At 30.6% G+C, this 14,074-nt stretch overlaps 1 long non-coding RNA gene and 1 other non-coding gene across 2 annotated transcripts; both read left to right on the forward strand.

The window, feature by feature from the left end:
• Positions 1-2,537: 2,537 nt before the first annotated feature.
• LOC112536917 lies at positions 2,538-2,645 on the forward strand. The gene has a single exon (XR_003080827.1). It is a non-coding gene; the product is annotated as a small nucleolar RNA R71 (small nucleolar RNA).
• Positions 2,646-7,126: 4,481 nt separating this feature from the next.
• On the forward strand, positions 7,127-8,141 carry LOC125370822. The gene is made up of 2 exons (XR_007216903.1): positions 7,127-7,677; positions 7,808-8,141. It is a non-coding gene; the product is annotated as an uncharacterized LOC125370822 (long non-coding RNA).
• Positions 8,142-14,074: the final 5,933 nt, after the last annotated feature.

Consider the following 14,074-nt stretch of genomic DNA (forward strand, 5'->3'; position numbering starts at 1 on the left):
AAGCTTCGGCGTGATCTTGGTGCCGATCGACTCCTCTCGTACCTCGGCTTTGTTTTGGCCGGTGGTGTCGGTGGCCGGAAACGGAAGATCCGGTGGAGAGAGAAAATGGTGGCGTTTTGGGTTTTTCCGGCGAGATCCGGCGGAGGATGGACGATCGGAGGAGTGTATCCCGACTCTCCTCAGCTCAAGCTTCGCGATGGCACTGGTTTCGTGGCGATCGGACTGCGTTTGCGAATCGACGGTCAAGATCGTCCGCAAATCTCTCCGGATGATCGGGTGTCAGATCGGAAAATCGGAAGTGGGGATCGTCGTCAGCGCGTCGTTGTGAGTCCGATGGTGTGTCCAGATCGTTGATCGAACTCCGGCGGCCGGAGGCGAGTCGACCGAGCGTCTCGGTAATTTTCTCTGGCCGTTGATCTTAGAAATCCTTGATTTTAAATTTGTGTCTATTGGATTATATTGAGTACTTGATGATTTTTGTGAGTCAAAAATAATTGTCTGTCAGTTGCCTGCCTTGTGTTTTGTGCTGTGTGGCGGAGTCGGGAGATAGTGAAGTTTGGGGACCCGACTCCCGTTGTTTAAATTGTTGGATATTGGAAGTGTTCTTCTGGCAGGTCCTGGACCCGTTTTTACGGGGGGTAATGTTCGTGTTGTAGAGGAGGTTCTGCCGGATTTTCGGTAGAATTCTCCCCGAGTCGAGATTCTTAGACAGTCGGAGTCTAGACCTAAGATTAAAGATCGATTGTTTCAGCGTTTTGATAAATTGTTTTCCGTGACTAGATTGTCCGTTTGTTCGGCTCGCTCCAACTGAGGCACCGGAGCAGAGCTAGGAGGTCGCCTAATTCTGTGAGTTAAAGTCATATATCGCTTACGCACGTGTCATGCATAAAATTTGATTTGCTACTGTGAATATTTATTTGCAATTTCAATTTTTCATTTAATTATTATTATTATTATTTGCATGATGCTTTTAATTACTATTTAAATATGTTTTTCCTTTATTACCAATTTTAATATTGCATGATGACTCAGGATGGGACGGCAGTAGAACATAGGAGTTGGATGAGTGTTCCAATATAATATGAGAGAGATAGGAAAAGGGTAAAGAGGTAAAAATTTTGAGAAAGAAAGATTAGGACTGCCTGGTCGAGCATCGCCTCCGGGCTTAGTAGAGTGTGGTTGCTTGAGTAAAGGTCCCCGGTCGAGCATTGCCTCTGGCGCCGGCTTATTTGGAAATTTAAGTGACTAGACTGGAGGTAAGGTCCCTGGTCGAGCTATGCTCTCTTATTGGATAAGAGAGCCCGAAAGGCTAAGGCCGAGAGTTAAGTGACCTGGAGGTAAGGTCCCCGGTCCAGCTTTGCTCTCTGGCTATTGGAATGAGAGGTTTGAGATGTTAGAGTTGAGGTTAGTTGAGACATAAGTGTTGAAATAATCGAGATTTTAGAGTTGGGATTAGAGTTCTACTGAAGTACTCCGTCCCGTTGCATGTGGAATAAATTTTGTTTAAGCATGGCATGACACATATGTTTTAACATGACACGTATGGTTCGCGTGATTTATTAATTATTTTAAAATTTAATAAGGTGACATTGAGATATTTGAAACTGTTATAGATATATGATTTTAACTCACTCTCGAGACTGACAGTCTCATTTTTACTGTTTTTCAGATTCGTGACTGTTAGTTCTCCTGCGACTCTTATTCAGTAACCCGACTCCTTCATCATCGGGTGATGTATTTGATTTGGTATGTTAAGTTGTAAAATCTTAGATTCTCCGCAGTAATAATAGTAGATGTATCAGTTGTAAATTTTCTGTAGTTTCCGGTCTCGCCTAATTGTTCCGGCAGACCGATTAAATTATGTAAAATGTAGCATTTAAGATAATTTGTGGCTTTAATAATATTAATTTGAGATGAGATTTGTTTAAATCAGTGAGTGTCAGGCTTACTACGGGTTTCGGTGGCCTTAAGCCTACCCATTCCCTAGTGCCGGTCACGGGCCCACGGGTGGGGTCGTGACAGTCTTGGTAATGAGGTTGATTTGGATTCCTCAATAAATATGGTGGGTTTTGGTCATTGTATCTCCAAAAAAAATTTGGACGATTTCTACAACCTGGGTTCTATGTGTTGGAATAAGGATCATTCATAGGCTGTCTAGGTTGATAAGAATTCATTAAATTCTCTTGGTCATACATACTTCCTCTATAATTATCAAAAGATAAACAAATTTAAGCACCATGACCATAAATACTACATACCTCATTGTTTGGTACGTTTTTAGTTGAAGCAAGCATTTTAACCTGCTTAGTCAATTCAGCTAATTACATGACCATCTCACTGCTAGCCACTACTCCACTCACTCCTAATCTTTTTATCCTCTCACTCTTTTGTTGAGAATTGGCTCCTAATATCTCAAAGATATCATAAACCTCATCAGCTATTCTTTCTAATATAGCACCTCTAGCTGCATTATCAACCATATATTGATGTTGCTGTGTTAATCCATTATAAAATGATTGGTTAGTTATTGAAATTGGATATCTATGGTGTGAACATTGCAATAGGAGTGATTTGAAGCGATCCCATGTTTCATGAAAGAATTCAGTATCCTTTTGATAAAAATTAGAAATTTCAGCTCTTAATTCTTTGATCTTTTGATGTGGGTAAAGCCTACTCATAAACTTTTGATAAATTTCATCCTAAGTTCTCAAAGAATTAGGAGGCAAGGTCATTAACCAAGACTTTACTCTTTCTTTCAATGACTAAGAGAAACACCTCATTATTAATTGATCTTCATTTAATCCAGATAATGAGAAAGTATAAACTATAACATAAAACTCTCTAATGAATGTTAATGCATCTTACTATGCATACCATAAAATAAAGGAAGCATATTAAAATGTATGTTCTTCAGTTCATAATTTCTAGATGTATCACCTAGAACTATACATGAAGTAGCATTACCAATTATAGGCCGTGCATAATCTTTTATGGTCATTTGCCTTTCAGCTGCTACTTCTCTTGGTGGGTTTTCCATGATTTCAACTTCTTCTTTTAATTCCTCTTCAATCTTTTGAGTTGATGAAAATCACTTGATTTACTTTTTCTTCTTTGCATATAAAATAAAAGAAAATTTAAGATTTAAGAACTTAAAAATAAAATTTAAAAATAAAACACAAAACACAAAACAAACAAACAAACACAATATATTTTTGACAATTAATCAATATAATGAAATTTGGACATAGTTCCCTCGCAATTAGCGCAAAAACTTGATGTATCTAAGTTAGTACTCGCAAATGCAAGAACCATTCTTATAGTAAAGCGGTAAACTCACATTGAGGTCGATATCTCAAGAAACTATGAGACCACTTATTATATAGACTAATTATCAACACAAAATAATAAAAGTAAATTTAACCACTAAACTAATATTTAAGAGAATAATATTATAAAGTTATGTAACCAAATAATAAACAAATATGTAATTCATGCTTATGATTTAAACTATATGCTAAAGACAGTATTTAGCCTAGCCATTTACTTATTAATCTCTTTGTTTTACTTTAAGCCAAGATTTAATGAATGAAATGTTGATGTGCCTTTTCTTTTAGCCACTCAAACTAATGATGTAACTAAAGTTTCTTTTACCAACATAAATTAAAGCAAAATAGGTATTTAAATGAGCTATTTTTGGATGATATGAATATTGCTGTAAATTCTATTTTGAATGAGATACCATTTAAGCAGACAAATATGATCATTTTATTGGCCAAAGTTTCCTAAGCGAAGAAAAAATTTCATATTCTACAAAAATTATACAAATACCTATAGATTTTCAATTCGAAAAGAAAGATTCATAAACAAAAATGAAAAAGAAGGGAGATGTGATTTATTATGCCATCGTCAAGAAATATATCCGCTGAAAACTATTGGTATGTGGTGTTTTGGTCATTATATTAATAAATGCCTAGAAAGGAGAATAGTATTGCTAAATATTGTTAAGAAAAAATTGACTTCAAAAAATAAATAAATATATATATATGATAATTTGTTTTGAATGAGAAATACATGTAATGTGCCATGTATTATTTGCGCATGACATAATATATAGCAAGGTTAGATGTAGGATTGGTAGCGATATTTTTATTCTCATTTTTTTTTAATTCCTATTTCGTGTGAGCATTAAGAAAATATTATATTAAATTTTAAAAAATTAATATAAATTTATGTAAATAATCAAATATAAATTTAAACTTTGCGAATAACTTTCTAAAAACTTGTCTTGTTTCATTAGAAGTTGAATCATTAATTAAACGAGTTTTATCAAAAATATATTAAAAATTAAATGAAGTGAGAGAATAAAAAATATATATCAATTAAATTTGCAGGATAAGCCAAAATGTATATTAATCTTTATAAAATCAAAAGAATAGTAAATGACATTATTATTCTTCATAATATATGCCTAAAATAATTAAAAAGGGTCTCTCCATCAAAATTATCCTTTATATTATTAGCATTAACGAATAAAACCAAGATAATTTAATGATAAAGATAGTATTAAATTAGTATAGTTTGTTTAATAAGATATTGAATAAGGGTTATCCAGCGGCCTTAGAGCACTTGTTAACGGGACCCATATAATAAAATTTATCTCACAGCATTGGTCCATGAGAATTCAATTTGAAGAAAGAGTAATTATGTTAACAAATCAAATTCTGATAGCAATTTTTACTTCTAACTCTTAATAGCTTTTCAAGTATCAGAATAAAAAGTAAATGAAGTTATATTAACCAATCAAAAAAGTCCTAATTACTGTATATGTAGATTTCACTTCAGGATTTAGCCACCTTGCCACTTGATGAGCAAGTTGGGTCAAGTTTGAGAACAGAGATTGATTTACAATATGTCACTCCTCCTCCATATCAGTGCACTGCAACCACATGCCCACTGTCACTGAATTATGAAACACTAAGCCCATAGAATTGCTTCACACATAAATACGCTTGTCAGCTTTCCGGTGGCTCAAATAAGATTTTTCTTTTTATTATTATTATTTTTATATCATTTTAGCTCAATATTTTTTTTTTAAATTCATTTTGGCTCTTTTTTTTTTTTTTTTTGTTATGTGCGTGATTACCGCTACTGACAGTCAGTATGTGAATAGACTATTTAAATCTTTTTTCATAATTTAAAATATTAAATAAAAAAGAATTTTTCTTTTTTATCATCTAATGATTTTTTTTTTAAATAAAACTCTAACAGTGATAAAACTTTTATCACTGTCAATTGTCGTTAAAATTAAAAATAAATATATAAAAATATTTCGTGATTTTATTATTTTATAATTTTTTATATATAATTTTTTTAAATATAAAAAATTAACAAAAATATGAAATTACAAATCGTAGCAAAAAAATATTTTATCGTCAAAAAATCACGTTTTATAAAACTTTAGTATTTTTATTCTAAACAGCTATCATTATCATATTTCTCATGTTTGATAATATAAATTTAGAGCTTAATAACTTAAAATGTTATTTTCTAACCGTTAAATTGATATTATCAAATAATTACTTTTTAAATCATAATTTAACGGTCAAATATTAAAATTATTAGTTTTTAAACTCTAAATTCGTGAAATTAAATATGTACGATATGATAATGATATCCAATTAATATAAATATGGCTGAATTTTAATAAATCGAAACTTTTTAATGATTTTTTTTATCACAGTTTATAACTATATGTCTTTTTTATCTGAAAAAAATATATATTAAAAATTATAAAATAATAAAACCACTTGATACTTTATCCTTAAAATTATCGTCACCATCAATAGCACTACCGCCTCTCTTAACTACTACACCACCGTTTCAGTCATTAACATTATCAACATCTCCTCTAACAAAAACCAAATGTTAATTTTATAACTCAATTAATTTCATCAATAACCCACATCAATTGCACGAAGAAAAAAAATACCCACTGGATATCAATCGCATAATCCAGTTAAATTCATCAATAACCTATAATTTCACAGAGATAAGATACCCGTCAAAAGGCAGTAATATTAGTCAGAATGGAAATTAGTGGGCAAAAAACATATGAGCAAGAGAGGGTGAGGTTGTTAATGCTCTCAAATCATCCAATGGAGAACCTGCAAAAGCAACATCAATAACAACTAATCGCGACAGCAATCGATGTTGTTGCCATCATCCCCATTGTCACTTAATACTGCTTCAACTGTCATCATCGCCCACTGTCACCGCCTCAGCCATCGTTGCCCACTGTTGCTACCTTAGCCATCGTTGCCCACTGTCGTCTCCACAAACATCCTTTTCTACCTCACCGTTGCCCACTACTATTGGTTTACTTCTCTCTTTTTGGTTTGTTTCGGTGGGTTGGGTAGAATTTATTTATTCAAATTTGATTTGAATTTGTTAAGTTAAAGATTTGAGTGGGTAGGATATTTACTGGAAAAATAATAAAAATAGTGGTATTTTTATTTTCTTTTCTTTAACTATTTTTTGTTAATAATTTCAAAATAAAAACATGTTTATTAATAAATATTTGTCCAAAAAAAAGGATTAAAATAAGCCAAAAAATGTGTTTAAGTATTAGATTAAAAATAATCTAAAAAGGTCAAAAAAATTTATTTGGCCACATGCTTAAAGTTTAAGGGCTATTTAAACCTTATTTTAAAGGTAAAACAAAAAACAAATTTACTTAGATTTCTTGGTATCCGACTTATAAACCAAATCATTAGATTATTAATATATATTTATTAATTTTAAATAATAAAATATGCGTCAATCATTTAATATTAAATATAAAATATTTATATTTTTTTTATTACAGTGTATATACTAAAATCAAAGTAAAAACTTTTCAGGATAAAAACCAATATTTAGATGAATTTAAGGTACCGTTTGTTCCATGTTAAAAAACCTTTTTCTTAAAATCATTTCCTATACTTGGCTGTAACACAGAAAATCATTAGAGAGAGTTGGAGATAAAAATAAAGGTACGGAAAAGGAGTAGTGTGAGCCAAAAAAAAATGATTTTTCTTTTTTAAAACGAAAAGTCTTTTTTTTTTTTTCACTAAAAAAAGATTTTCTTTTGACTTATTTGCTTAAGCATTTCAAACACATAAAAACTTACAAAATATTTTCTTCACAGAAATTTTCCGTGAAATAAACAGAGCCTAAAGATGATAAATATTTTCTTGACAGATATATAAATGATACTATTTAGTTGTTATATTAATCTATGAATCAGAAATAAATGGAATTTGCTTATGAAGAAACATAGGGTAATAAAATGAGCCATCCCAGTGCACGAACATGGTGTCTCCCAAATGACAATATATTGGAAATAAGAATAATAATCCCACCACCCCACATGACCCACTTGCATGTGATCTTCAGATTCAATGAACTGCCTCTAATTATACAAACCTCACATGCTAAATTACTTCAATTTTGATCCCACCACTACCACCCATTCCTCTGACACTAAATTAGTGTATATATATATACATTGAACTTCCTAACAGAATCTTCTCCTCTTAAGTACTATATATCAGCAGTTTCTTTCTCTGACCATCTTCAAATCTCTCTGTCTCTAGCACTCTCAATATGGAAATGATGGTGCCGAGTTTTACACTGGAGGTCTGCCTGTCTTTTGCAATATGTGTATTTGTATGTTTGTATCTTCTTTTGCTGGTTCTTGAATCTCCCTGGAGTAATTATAATACTTTCTCTCGGTTGCCTCAAGATTGTTGTTTTCCTTCACTTACAGAAAGAACAGCGTCATCATCGTTATCAGTTCTTGAATGTACTTGATTAGCAGACCTGTAATGAATACATTGAGAGGGACGAACGAAAGAAAGAAAGAAAGAAAGAAAGAAGAGATCAGGGGAAACTAAACTTGAAGCAGTTTTTATCAATCCATTTTTCTTTCAGATCTTTTAATATATATTAGGAGTATATAACAGATAATGTTTTTTCATGTAGTTCTGCAAAATCTAGGCATAATTTAACTGTAATCATATTAGCTTGTTTCTATAATCTATTGCTAACTTATGAATCAATTTCTTGATTATAAAGGTTTCTCAATTTCAGGGGATTGTTTATTTCTTTCTCTCTCAATTCACATAACAAGTGACTCTGTTCTCTTTCTTTCTTTTGGTTCTTTTGGATCTTTTGACATTGATCCATGAAAAGAGTGAAAATGAGGTTCATAGTATTGATCTGACCATTACCCTGATATCTGGTAAAAAGAACAGAAGAAATCAAGGTTTAAATTCTTGTAATACCAAGAACAAGTTGGTGACCTTTCTCTTTTCATAAAACATTTTCATTTGATGCAACGAGAGTGGCCGGGAAAATGTTAAAATAAAAACAGCTGCCACCGAACGGCCAAGCGAAAGCTGCAACCATTACCAGCCTCCACTGGTAGCTAGCCGCTAATACGTACAAAAACCTCTGATCATCTCATCATGTGGATTACAAACATATATGAATAGAGAAGGAAGGAAGGAAGGAAGGAATAATAGGCTGGGTGCGGAATATCATATGAGTGGTCTAGAAATTGACCTAATTAGTGGACATTTGCAAGGTGATTTCACAAAGAACATAGAATAGAAGTCTCTGGAAATTTCTTTTACTGTATTGAAATTAGTGGACTGAGTTACTGAACTGCTTTATATATATATATATATATTTTGATTTGATAACTCTGATAGCGACAAGCCTTAACATAACCTCTAAAACAATTGTCTTTTGATAATGTGAAAGTTCTTATCAGGAAACATATTATGGATTTTGTGATGGGTCTTTTGTGATCTTACATTTCATCCAAATAAATCTTGTGGGACTTACATATTTTTTTACAACTTTAGTGAATAGATTAATACATTTGGTTTTCTAATTGTAGAAATGGTGGGTGGCATTATATATAGTAGGGATTAATGCCATTCACCCCATAAGGGGGAGAGAATTTCAAATGGAGATGCCTTCGCGTATATAAGATTATAGTTATAATTGGCAATTTCTCATGTTATTGTATAATATTTTTATTTATTTTATATTTAAAATTTTTATTTTATATATTATATATAATTTAATTAATAACAATATTATTTATATAAAATATAAATTTTATTTTTATTTTTATAATATTTCTATTTACATTTACAATAATCATTTATAAAATTATATAATATAGTATTATGCAAACTTTATTTTTATTATATGCTAAATCAAACAAATATGAGAAGTATATATAGCTCTCAACTTCAATTTTGTATTTATAGATATTTCATCGGATTCTCTAGTTAATTTTATAAAAACAAGAAGTTAGAGGAAATATCGGACCGGTACTTCGATATTCATTCCGACGATTAAGTTAGATGGTTACTTTGGAGATATATGGTTAGATGAATTAATTCCCTTACCTCTCGAGTCTCTCGTATATATCTTGCAACGTCCCACTTCTATCTGTATGTTACTTAATGTAGAATTTGGATGAGCCGAATCCATAACCAACCAATCAATGGGAGACCCAGCTCTTTTTAGCAAAAAGAACCGAATTCTGTTATAACTCTCCTTATGAATATACCTAGTCATCAATAATGTTCTTTCACTTTACATGTATGAAAATAAAAGCATTTAATTTAATTTAATTATAATTTTTAAAATTGTATAAAATCTATTTTAGGAACTAATTTTTAATTATACACTAAAAATATTTTATTTATATTCCATTAATCGAGTTTTTTACTTAAAATCGAACTATGTCAGAATAAATAATATAAAATATATATAAAATAGGATGGAAAGAGTAATGAAGAGTGCGAATGAGTATAAATATAATAATTAAAAAAATAAAAAAATTTAAAAACAACCTAATCAATAGTTGAAATTGTAAAAAATAATTTGAAGAAAAAAAACTATATATAATCAAGATGTTATATATTGTATACAATACTTAAAAAAATTGTCTAAAAGTAAAGGAATATGAGATAATTAAATGTTATAGTTAAGGTGTTGAAAGTTGTAATATAATACTATTTAAAACATTGGCTTAGGAGTCATATAATATGCCATGTAAGAAAGAAAAAGAAAAGTCAAAACATTACTTTCACATATATGTAGATTGTATAAAAAGGTAATAAAATATATTATTAATTTGTAATAGTTATAATAATTATTATACTATATAATAATTTTATATTTAAATGAGTCATAAATACCATATTCATTGTTAGCATTTAAGATTATATTTAGTTTTTTTTTTTTTATAAAAATGTATAGTTAGTATTTATATGAATGTGCCATATATCATTTTTTCATTTGAAAATAATATGATATGCCTTCATAAAATTTTATTACATGAAGTTTCAGGGAAAAATTTGGCCTTCTCTATATATATTATAGATATTGTGTTATTATTTTATTGATTTGCTTGTAACAACATGCCCAACCACAAATATTTTATCAAAATACATTTAATAAATAATTTTTTTTTTAACTAAGTCATCACTTCAGCCACTTCTGTATTTAATTTATATCTAATTTATAAATATTTAGCTAATTATTATAGCTATTATACTTATTATCCACATAATAATTATTACATCAATTACAAAAGTAAATTGATGATTATTTTCAGTTTAAGTAATAGATTGGGTTTTAAATGTTATTATTTAAGGTAAGATGTGATGAAGAGTATACCACAGCTCATCCAAAGGGAGAGAGAGAGTTCCAACTCCAGTGCAATTACTTAATGATATTTAAATGCCGGTGAATTGTAGAGTGTCGTAGTTTTATAATGATTTTTAATATTTTTATGTATTTATATAAAGAAAGTTTATAAATTTCAAATTAAATTAATAAAATTTTAATATATAATTTTATATAAAATTACATACTAAAATATTTTTATGTAATTTTTTAAAATTATTTTTATATAAATTAATTTAAAATTTTATAATTTTTTGTTCAATAAATACGTAAAAGATATTGAAACTACAATATCTTAAAATTCACCTTAAATTTTACATGTCTTGTTGTATTATATACTTATAAGTCCAATAAATGGTTAAGATCCTTATTATAGAGTGCATGGAGAACACCAAAGACAACAAACGTAGTGAAGGTTTTCCATTGTAGTCAAATGTGATAACTTTTTTCGTGAAAGAATTTTGACTGAATGGTTCAATACTTTTTCATTCTGATTTAACTGAATATATAGTTGAATATACAGTAATTAAGGCTGCTTTATAGAGATTCGAGATTGATTTATCTCTACCTCCCACTGTACAATTTACTTATGGAAGGATAATGCGAATACAAAATAAATAGATTGTACAAAATAAATGTTTACTATATATGAAAATACCCCCCTTCAAATTGATGGTGATTGATCAAGAAGCATCAATTTGCTAATAAGAAATTGATGGCGCTGTTGAATAAGAGACTTGGTAAACACATCGGCAATTTGTAAAGCTGAAGAAACATGTAGAAGAGAAATAACTCGATTATTTACAACATCTCGAATATAATGACAATCAGCTTTAATGTGCTTGGTGCGCTCATGGTAGACTGAATTAGTAGCAAATAGCATTGATGTTATTTACATGTAAAGGAGTGAGAAAACCCAATATCAATCAACAATCATTGGAGCCAAGTAATCTTAGAGTAGGCAATAGACATAGCCCAATATTCAGATTCAATAGAAGATTTAAAGACTCGATCTTATTTCTTACTCTTACACGATATCAAAGAATCCTTAAGAAACATACACTAACCTACAATAAAGCAATGCGTATTTGGGCAACCAGCCCAATTGGCATCGTTAAAAGCACTAAGGTGAACATAAGACTCAATAGGAAAAAATAAACCACAAGATAGAGTACCCTAAAGATATCTTATAATGCAACGAATAGCAACCAAGTGAAGATGACGGGGGGAGTGCATAAGTTGATTAACTTACTGGACAACAAAAGAAGATGTCAGGTCTAGTAATAGTCAGGTAGTTTATGATGCCCACTAATTGTCGATATAAAGATGGATCAGAAAGGAGCTCTCTCTCATCTGAGTGATACTTGACATTCACTTTGAGGGGAGTATCAACTAATGAAGAATCTTGAAGATTAGCCAATGCAACTAAATCTTGAGTATACTTATGCTGATTAATCAAAGACGCTGCTGAAGCTGAATAATCAATAAAGAACTTGTTCCTATTATAACTATATCGTCAACATAGACCAAAAGAAGGACAATTCCAGTAAAAGTTTTATGAAGGAAGAGAGAAGAGTCATATTGACTTTGCACAAACTTAAACTGTAGCAAGGTAGATATGAACTTCTCAAACCATGCACATGGAGCTTGTTTTAATCTATATAGTGAACGATTCAACTTACAAACTTTCGAACTAGAAGATGAAAATAAACCTTAAGAAGGTTTCATGTAAATATCTTCTTTGAGATCTAGAGAAAAGCATTTTTAACATGCATTTGTTTAAGTGGCCAACCCTGTGAAGCAACAATGGTAAGAATCATTCGTGCAGTAGTCATTTTAGCCACATGAGCATATGTCTCCTCATAGTCTACCCCATACTCATGTCTATTACGAAGAGCTATAGCGCTCTAGAGTCTAATCAAACCAAAGTTTTACTGAGTAACCCATTTACATCCAATGGCTTTAACGTTGGGTGGACATGGAACAATATCCTATGTATGATCATCCTAAAAGACTCGAAGTTCTTCTTGCATTGCTTGTTGCTAACACTTATGCTTAATTGCCTGTGAGTAAGAAGATGGAGCCCAAAAAGAGGATAAAGCAGCACTAAAGGATGTATGATAGAAGTCACACAAATTAGGAGGACATGAGACTTTAGTGGAGCGTCTCAAGATAGTCGAAGTAGGATCAGGTGACAGATTTGGAGTTGAAAGGGGCGGTAGTGAATGACGTCGTTCATACATATATCCAGGCTTGAATCGTTCAGGAGAAGAAGACGATTCATTAAAGCTAAGAAGAATAGCAATATCAGAGAATGACTGATCACAAGTGGGAAAGAAAAACTGATTTTTCAAAGAAAATAACATTTTGAAAAACTCGAAGCATTTTAGAAAAAGAATAATAACAAATAAAACCTTTATGATTTGTACTATATCCAATAAATATACATTTAACAAATTGAGTGGAAATTTTATGACGTTTAAGAGAATGTAAATGAATGAAACAAACACAACCAAATATATGCAAATGCCCATACTAAGGATGTTGTTTATAAAGACGAAAGTAAGGAGACTTAAGGTTTAGAGTTTGAGAAGGCAAACTATTAATAAGATAAACTGTTGTAGATAAAGCTTCTACCTAAAATCGAGATGGAATGGAAGACTCAAGTAGAAAAATATAACATCTTTTTTAAGAGATGACGATTCTTTCTCTCAGCTACAATATTTTACTGATGTGTGTGAGGACAAGAGCATTGCGAGAGATTTTCTTTTTCATTTAAAAAATTATGAAGATGATGAGATATGTATTCTCCACCACCAGAATTAGATCGAAGAACTTTAATGATAGTAGAAAATTGAGTTTCAACATGCGCAACAAAAGTCTTGAAGACTGAAAAAACATCACATTTGGAATAAACAAAATATATCCATGTAAATTGACTATAGTCATCAATAAATATTAAAAATAATCATAATGTACATGATAAATAATAGGTGTAATCCGCCATACGTTACTATAAATAATATTAAAGCATTTGCCTGCACGACCGGCAAGAGGAAAAGGAAGAATTTTACTTTTTTCCAATTTACAAATTGAACAATCAAAAGAAAGGCTTGAAAATTTGTCATTATTGCCTAATAAACCAGAATTCAACAAATAAAATAATAAAGTAGAATTGGAGTGTCCTAAACATTTATGCCACACCTCATGTTTTATTGAATAACAGTAGAACATGCTAAAGAAACATTACTAGAAATGGAAATTTGCAGAGAAAATAAACGTCCGATTTTAGGTCCCTCCATGATCACCATCTCCGAGTTTT

This window comes from Ricinus communis, chromosome 8 (genome assembly GCF_019578655.1).
Source record: "Ricinus communis isolate WT05 ecotype wild-type chromosome 8, ASM1957865v1, whole genome shotgun sequence".
Taxonomy (NCBI): Eukaryota; Viridiplantae; Streptophyta; class Magnoliopsida; order Malpighiales; family Euphorbiaceae; genus Ricinus; species Ricinus communis.